The following is a 10095-nucleotide window of genomic DNA, read 5'->3' on the forward strand; positions in this document are numbered from 1 at the left end:
CACATTGATGTGCGTATAATATACGCTATACTAAAAGAGCTCTCAGAAGCTACGAAGTCGAATCATCGAGTGGCATTTCAGTGGGTTCCCAGTCTCTGCGCAATTAAGGCAAACGAAATGGTGGATGAGTTGGCGAAAACCGCTCATAATTATACGCAAACGTGCCTCATTCCGGTATCTCAATATGATGTAAATAGAATTTTAAGAACAACAAAACGTGAATTATGCCTGTCTACCTGGTTCACAGACAAAACAAAGGAATCGATCCTATATTTCATTGATTCTAATCTTGAATACCAATTAGACCGTGACCTCCCAAGAAGTATCAACACACTCATTCATCGCCTACGACTCAGAACTACTTACACAAAGCACTTCCTACTTCGTATTCATCGTTCAACATCGTCAGCATGTTCATGCGGCCACGACGACGAGGACATCTGTCACCTCTTGCTCGACTGTCCGAAACACGACACACACCGAAGGCGACAAGAACAAGAACTGCATAGGTTAGACCCTGAGCGACCATTCGGGTTGAATAAAATACTAGGTCCATGGCCATCCAAAACAAACGGCAAAGCAGTGAAGGTGCTGCAACAGTAATTTCAAAGAAATGATTTGTGACGAATACTGAGCAGACAAAAGTTAAAAGTGAGTGTGTGGTCTACGTGTTTGTTCTGCCCATATAGGAGAACTTTTGCTCTCACCCATGTAGGACTGTATATATGTATATACGCTATTGTTTTTTTTCATATTTTTATTTGTAGCAATTAAGTGGAAAAGGGTAGCCGTCGCCAAGTAACAGTGACAAAAGCTCCTTCGTTTATTTTTTATTTCAATAAAAAAGAGAATTGCAGTAAGACGAAAAAGAATAAAAGTGGAAGCAAAAAGGAAGCATTTACACCACCCTGGTGTGTTTACCCATAGATGATGGCAGCACCTTTGGGACAATTATCTGGTGCGTATTGAAAATGAGTTGTGCATCAAGAATGTGTTTGCAATATTATAGGTGGTCTACTTTAGCAAACAAATCAATATTTTATTTGAATCTGTTGTGTGCACTATACTGAAGCTGCACAGAAATGTTCAACGCACCGATGGTAACATGTTCCTCGAATTACTCTACACCATGCGTATGGGGAAACCTGCAGGTGTGCAACTAACTTGCTCCCTCCTGTGGGGCAGATTACGAAATTTCGGCAATTACAAAGTGACACTTGAGACATGAGCAACGCCTTAAAACTTCTTATTCATCATTTTACACACTACATAGGCAATTTAAAGAGAGGTTTAGACCAAAGAACACCTCAGAGAAGGCAAAGTGGTCTCTTAGCGTGTTGAACAATTGACCACAAGTAATGGTAAAAAATCGCATGTTATTTATACAGGACGGAAATGGCTCAAGTAGCGACAACCGTTTGTTATCTTGTATGTTCTAAAGAGAATTTTCAACTATTTGTTAACGTGGAAAATGAGAAATTATGCGTTGTTGAAAGCATGTATACTCGAACATTCTCTACATCACCCTACTTTCAGACGTTTTAGAAGAACCCAACTTGCTGCCTCATTTTCCATTGAAAAATGCAAATGCGAAAAGAAACACTTAAACTGTAGAAATACTTCTGTTCATTCTCAAAGTTGAAGTAAAGTGCCACTTACGAATATACAATAAATCTAGTGCCCAATGACAATAGGAAAATCTAGTATATTTTTCAGGCAAAATATTTCACACAATTAATTCCAAAAATCACAGCATACCCACGGAGTGAATGATGATTGGTAAGGGCGAAGCGTTCATCATTCCGTCCATGCTTCTTTCTGTACGTCCATGCGTGCATCTGTGCGTGCGTCCGTCCGTCCGTGTGACCATCAGTGCGGCTGTCCATGCGTCAGTCGGTACGTCTGTTCTTTCGTCTGTCCGTTCGTTCTTCTGTCTGTCTGCCTGTACGTCCGTGCGTCTGTTCGTGTGGCCGTCTCTCTGTCTGTCCATCAGTTGCTCCATACGTGCGTCCGGCTCCTGTCTGTCTGTCTGTCTGTCTGTCTGTCTGTCTGTCTGTCTGTCCATCCGTGCGTCCGTCACTCCATCCGTCGATCTGTATGTCAGTGCGGCCGTCCGTCCGTCTATCTAGTGAACACTCCAAGTACAGCCATCGCACATCTTTTCATCGTGTATTCATCATGTACAAGTGCCACCATCCTGCGGAAACTCTAAAGACCACTCTTTCGTGTATGTGCCACCGGTCGTTACGCACTACAAGGAGGAACGCACAAACCATGGCATAAGAAGCTTCGCTGCTAAAATTTGTTAAGTAAAGCTTGTGGCCATTCGACTGACTATTCCATGCATTTTTAGGTGCAAAACTTCATGGAGTGTCGGTCTTTCCTCGTATTTGTATGTTTTAGTAGCCACTTTTAATTAGTTCTAAGACTTGGTCTCTAGATGGCGTTGCGTGGATATGTCTTTGTAAGCAAGCATTAAGAGAGGCAGTGAGCAAAGCAATAATGATTGGTGAAGCCTCCAATGGGTGGAAAGCAAGCAGGGTTAGCATGATCCTTAAAAGAAACGGGGACAAAGCTGATATAAACAACTACGGTCCTATAACAGAGACATCAGTACTTTACAGGCTGGTGACGCAGACAGTAAAGACTACAGTGATGGGTGGAGAATGAGGGAGTGCTGAGAGTACAACAAAATGATTTGGAAAGAAGGAGGCTGAAAGACAATGTGTTTTCATTTGATGCAGTCTATTGAAATAGCGGAAAAAGAACACAGGCCCCTGTGGCTCACATTTCTTGATATCAAGTGAGCTAAGGATAGTGTGATTCAAGAAGACTTGTGAAAAATACTGGACACACTAAATATTAAAAGTGGAATAACCAATCTTCTAAAGGATATCTATAAAAGTGACATGGTAGTTATAAATTGAAAGAAGAGGTTTCCGAACCTATTGAATTACAACGCGAGCTTTGACGGGGATGTCCCCCTTCACATTTGTATTTAGGCTGTATGTACAGGGCATAGAAGCCAAATTAGAGGAGAGTCGATTTGGCTCCATGCCTTTTTTTTGCCAAGCAAAGAAAACACGTTGAACAGTTATTATCAGCATTGATGTATACAGATGATATAGTATTTTTAGCCGACAACAAGGAAGATCTGCAGAGATTGGTAGACATGTGTGGTAATGAAGGACATGGGTTAATCTTAAAGTTCAGTAGGGAAAAATCAGCAATCGTGATTTTAACTATAACGAAGGCCCTGAGCGTAAGACATAGGAAGTCATGCCAGATATAGTGAATAAATACAAATATTTAGGCGTATATATAAATAACGGGGCTGAGTACCTGAAGGAGCACGAATGGTATGTAATGATTATTAGCAACAGGAATGCCACTGAAATAAATAAATAGGGCACTGTGGAGCTACAATAAGTATGCCGTTGTGAGAGGGATTAAAAAAGGTGTCATGGTCTCGGGTTCACTGTTCGGCAATGCGATCTTGGGTATGAAATCGGAGGTTCAAGCAAGATTGGAAATTGAACAACGTCGCATAGGTAGGCTTGCTTTGGGAGCACACGGGAATACCCCAAAGCAGGGGATACCGGGTGACATGGGATGGACATCGTTTGAGTGCACGGAAGCTAGCATCACGATAGAATTTGACGAGCAATTGAGAAAAATGGGAGAGGAGCATTGGGCTAGGAAAGTTTTCAGCTACTTGTAAATGAAAAATGTTGACACTAAATGAAGGAACAAACTCTAAATTTGTCAAGCAAGTATTTAGATAACAGCGGACTACCAAGCCAAAAGGAAACATTGGCTTAAAATAAGGTTAAGAAAACAGAAAGTGATATGTAACAAAATTGAAATGCTTACGAAATCATCTCTGGAGACCTACCAACCTTTCAAGCAGAAAATTGCAAAAAAAAAAAGGTCTACAATTTTTATCGGTGTCAATCTCTGCAGTTCGAGCCCAGAACGGGAGTACTGCTGAGCAAGATATACCGAGCCAAACACGAAGGCACAAAAACGTTATATAGTGCGTGTGTAGAGGAGGAGGAAACGGCTTAGCATTTGATAATGTTCTGTAAAGGGCCCCACCCTATAGTTCAAGATATTGACGCGGAATTTTTATAGCACTGGGGTTTGAGACAGCGAAGGCAAAAACTTTGGCAGATCCCACGTACAGTTGGAATCGATGATATGCTAAGCACGAATAAGAAAAGTTGATATGTCACTTTGAAATCAGCAGAACTTACGAGGTGGAGGTAAACGATGACTTGCGTGTCATGATTATCATGTTTGCATGTGTCGTTTACCTCCGTCCTCTATCCGCGTCATGGAATATCAAATTGAGTATATGTGGAGCTAGCAAAACGGCCACTAACACGCTATAAGCGTAGCATGTTGTCATGTTCTCACATGACACGCGTGTCAGGATTATCATGTTTCCACCAGTCATATATATTGTAATTCACTGACATCACGAAACACCAAATTTGGTGTATGTGGAGCTAGCGAAACGGCCACGAGCGCATCATCAAGGTACCAATATACTCCAATGTAGCGTTGATGCGTGCGCATGCTGGGCACAGCGACGCTACGTTAGCAAAATGCAAGCACTCTAAAGCCTGACGCCAGGAGCGACCGGCAACCTTCGGTGCGGCCCGAAGGCAACCGACACGTAATGCGACATGCTGCATTTCACGCCGATGCGTTACCCAGACAACACTGCGTCTTCCTTTCTTCGTCACGGAGGTATGCCTGACGCGCTTAAACGCGCATGCGTAAAAGCAACGCAGCGTAGCACGCGCCTGCGAGCATTTGGCAGGACCGGCGCTTGGCATGGACACACCGGTGTGACGCGACAAAATGAGCGCCGGCGAGCACGCGCACCGCTTCACGTCAAAGTATATTGGCGCCTTGACTGTGGCATGTACTCAAGTTCTCGCATGACACGCATCTCATGATTATCATGTTTGCACCAGTCACATACCTACGTCATCCATTGGCGTCGGATATTACCGAGTTTGGTACATGGGGAGCTAGCGAACGGCCGCTAGCGCATCATTAGCGTAGCATGTAGTCATGTTGTTACATGACATATGTAACACCATGTGACATATGTAACACCAAACATAATACTCGTGATATGCGTGTCATTTAAAGCATGATACATGCTACGCTCTAGCACACGTGCTCACGGCCATTTCACCAGTTCCACATTTACAAAATTTGGTGTTACGTGACGTGAATAGACGACGATTATAAATGACATGTTCAAAGGTGATAATCATTATATGCGTGTCATGTTAAACATGACTACAAGCTACGCTAATATTGCGCTCGCGGCCGTTTTGATAGCTAAATATATTATTTATTTATTTATTTATTTATTTATTTATTTATTTATTTATTTATTTATTTATTTACTTATTTATTCTATACTGTGGGCCTTTTCAGGCCTATACAGAAGAGGGCGTACAGAGCAAATAACACTTCATATCGCAAAGATGAAAAAGAAAGAAAAATGACGATATAACAGTATAAAGCAATAAATGAACAATGCACATGTGTTTCACTGAAAAAAACTACTTAGCATATTGGTATCATTGATATGCAGATGCAGGCGGTTAAGCACATGTAGCAATGTGGGAGCACATGCGCGATACACTGTTTCAACCTTTATTTCGGCTAAGATAGCACAGGATTTATTGCAATGCCTCTAATTGAATTTCCAACAGCGATGAAAATGATTCAGGTGATAGTGCACTGACAACGTCGTTCGGCAAGTCATTCCACATCTCTATAGCTGCGGGAAAAAAGAATACTTCAACGTGTTACAACGTGACAGGAATGGGCGTATGCATTTGTCATTTTTAGTTCTACTGAAGTGATGGTGTGAAGCTTTAAGGTAATCATCCTTACTTAAATTTACCAGGTTGTTTGAAACAAGAAAAAGAAATTTCAGCAGTGCTAATTGTCGTCAGCTAGCAAGAGTTGCGACACGTGCTTGCAAACGCAGCGCGGAAACACTCTCCCGCCTGGCATACTTCGAAAAAATAAACCTAATAGCCCGGTTTTGAATCTTTTCCAATGCATCAATCTCGTTATTTTGGTGCGGGTTCTAAACTATAGCTGCATATTCCAGGATATACGAAAGTTGTTATTACGTGACGTGAATAGATGACGAAGGTAAATGACACGTGCAAACATGATAATCATCGCATGCGTGTCTTTTAAAACTTATCTACGTGCTACGCTCTTATCCCGCTCACGGCCCTTTCGCTAGCTTCTCATATTCCGAATTTGAGATATGTTGACGTGAGTAGACGACGAATAAAAATGACATGTCCAAATATAATTGTGGCATGGAAGTTATGTACGGAACAATTTAGCTCCACCTCGTGACGTTGTGCTGATTTTAAAGTGACATTAGAACCTTCCTTATTCGTGCTTCGCATATCATCGATACCCACTGTACGTGGTATCTGCCAATGTTTTTCTTGTATGCATGTTGAGCGTTCGGTATCAGGAAAGTCCCTTTTGCTGAGGCACTTTTCCGAACCAGTTACCTTTGAACCGTTTGCCGGCACGTCTGCACTTCCACAGTGACTGATAGTTGCTCTGAATGGTTTTCAGCTAAAGTAGTGTTTGTCGGTAGCCGTTGGCACTGTGCGCAGTAATAATTAAAAATTCTTAGTTATTGTAGATATTATTTTGGTTGGCAGAACATCGGTGTCCTAGTACTAAATAAAATTACCAGGACGTTCAAGATTCTGAAATGAAACCAGCGACACAACGGTTTGTCTGAATTATCACCAGGGTGAAAGAGCTGAAGTGCTGCGACAGTCTCTACAGAAAGTTCGACGCCTTCGATCATCATCACCCCCCCCTCCCTCTTGTTTCTGCATATAGCCTACTGTTTATAAAAGTTTACTCATCTCGATGTTCATCAATGTTCTGTCCTTGCACATTTGTTGCAGTGTACAAATAAGTTATTTTCGCTGTATATAACACCTTGCATTGTGCATACACATGATCACCATCGTCCATGTTTCTGTGTGCACATAAGCTATGTAAGCCATATCTGGAAAGAAAATTCTCTTGAACTAGGTCGTATGTTTATCACGGGACGGCTTCATGCTCTCCCGTAGTAGAGTAGCTCGTATTCTAAATCAGTAAAAGCTTCTTATCACTGACCTCCATTAAAAAGCTACCACAAGGTACCTTCACTGTCTCCTGGGTGCTTCAGGCATGTAATTGAAATGGTACCTGGTGGTGGTCGTTTTTATGACACTAAATTTTGCGCATTAAATGCGATGCTATCTATCTATCTATCTATCTATCTATCTATCTATCTATCTATCTATCTATCTATCTATCTATCTATCTATCTATCTATCTATCTATCTATCTATCTATCTATCTATCTATCTATCTATCTATCTATCTATTTATCTATCTATTTATCTATCTATCTATCTATCTATCTATCTATCTATCTATCTATCTATCTATCTATCTATTCATGACACTAATTTTTTTGTTTTAAATGCAAAGCATTTCTTGGCGAACTTCGGCAACTTTGAGCGTATCTATCTATCTATCTATCTATCTATCTATCTATCTATCTATCTATCTATCTATCTATCTATCTATCTATCTATCTATCTATCTATTTATCTATCTATCTATCTATCTATCTATCTATCTATCTATCTATCTATCCGCTAAAGACTTTTAGCTCTGCTGGCCGTTTTGTGAATGGTACTGATACCGAACTTGGTATGCCATAACAATAATGTAATACAAACCTAAGTACCTGGTCATCACATGAAAATCATGGCTGTGTCATAAATGTCAAGATTTACAATTCGAGGTCTTGCTGCTCTTGCGGTGGTTTCATTCACATAACAAGTTGCAAAACTGGTATGGTATGACATCACTGCATGGCAAACGCAACTGACAGACCCTAACATGAAAATCATGGCATGCGTGTCATATAACATGACTACCTGACACGATCATAATGCGCTCGTGGTCGTTTCGCTAGCTTAACATATACCGAATTTGGGATTACGGGACGGGATTGAATGAAGAATAATGCGACTGGGGCAAACATGATACTCATCAGGTGCATGTCATGTATCAAGATGACTACAAGCCACACTCATGATGCGCTCGCAGCTGTTTCACTAGCTTCACAAGCACGAAATTTGGTATTACAAGATGCGAACGCACGACATAGGTAAATGACACGTCCAAACACGATAATCATGATCTGTATGTCATGTAACAACATGGCTACATGCGACACTTATGATGCGCTCGCGGCCGTTCCGCTGGCACTATATATACCAAATTGGGTATTACTTGACGTCAATGGATGACGAAAGTATATGACTGGTGCAAGCACGGTGACAAAATACCACGCTCATGATGCACTCGTGGCCGTTTCGATAGCTCCACATATACCAAATTTTGCATCACGTGGCGTGAATCAACGACGAAGGTAAATGACACGTCCAAACGTAATACTCGTGATATGCGTGCCATTTAAAGCATGACTACATGCTACGCTCTAGCACACGTGCTCGCGGTCATTTCACCAGTTCCACATTTACAAAATTTGGTGTTATGTGACGTGAATAGACGACGATTATAAATGGCATGTTCAAACATGATAATCATTATATGTCATGTTAAACATGACTACATGCTACGCTAATAGCGCGCTTGCGGCCGTTTTGCTAGCTCAACATATTATTTATTTATTTATTTATTTATTTATTCATTCAATACTGGGGGCCTTTTCAGGCCTATAAGGCCTATACAGGGGAGGGCGTACAGAGCAAATAACACTTCATATCGCAAAAATGAAAAGGAAAGAAAAATGACGATATAACAGTATAAAGCAATAAATGAACAAAGCACATGTGTTTCACTGAAAAAAACAACTTAGCATGATAACATCAACGGTAACATTGATATGCAGATGCAGGCGGTTAAGCACATGTTGCAATGTGGGAGCACATGCGCCATACACTGTTTCAACCTTTATTTCGGCGAAGATAGCACAGAACGTATTGCAATGCCTCTAATTGAATTTTCAACAGCGATGAAAATGATTCAGGTGATTGTGCACTGACAACGTCGTTCGGCAAGTCATTCCACATCTCTATAGCTGCGGGAAAAAAGAATACTTCAACATGTTACAACGTGACAGGAATGGGCGTATGCATTTGTCATTGTTAGTTCTACTGAAGTGACGGTGCGGAACTTTAAGGTAATCATCCTTACTTAAATTTACCAGGTTGTTTGAAACAAGAAAAAGAAATTTCAGCAGTGCTAATTGTCGTCAGCTAGCAAGAGTTGCGACACGTGCTTGCAAACGCAGCGCGGAAACACTCGCCCGCCTGGCATACTTTGAAAAAATAAACCTAAGAGCCTGGTTTTGATTCTTTTCCAATGCATCAATCATGTTATTTTGGTGCGGGTTCCAAACTATAGCTGCATATTCCAGGATATACGAAAGTTGGTATTACGTGACGTGAATAGATGACGAAGGTAAATGACACGTGCAAAAATGATAATCATCGCATGCGTGTCTTTTACTACGTGCTACGCTCTTATCCCGCTCACGGCCCTTTCGCTAGCTTCTCATATTCCGAATTTGACATTTCCGAAGGAGGCGGAAATGTTGTAGGCCCGTGTACTCAGATATGGGTGCACGTTAAAGAACCCCAGGTGGTCAAAATTTCTGGAGCCCTCCTCTACGGCGTCTCTCATAATCAAATAGTGGTTTTGGGACGTTAAACCCCACAAATCATTCAATCATTATTTCGAATTGGACATATGGTGACGTGAGTAGACGACGAATAAAAATGACGCGTCCAAATATGATAATTGTGGCATGGAAGTTATGTATGGAACAATTTAGCTCCACCTCGTAACGTTGTGCTGATTTTAAAGTGGCATATGAACCTTCCTTATTCGTGCTTCGCATATCATCGATACCCACTGTACGTGGTATCTGCCAATGGTTTTCTTGTATGCATGTAGAGTGTTCGGTATCAGGGGAGTCCCTATTGCTGA

Source organism: Rhipicephalus microplus, chromosome 2, assembly GCF_043290135.1.
Source record: "Rhipicephalus microplus isolate Deutch F79 chromosome 2, USDA_Rmic, whole genome shotgun sequence".
Classification (NCBI taxonomy): domain Eukaryota; kingdom Metazoa; phylum Arthropoda; class Arachnida; order Ixodida; family Ixodidae; genus Rhipicephalus; species Rhipicephalus microplus.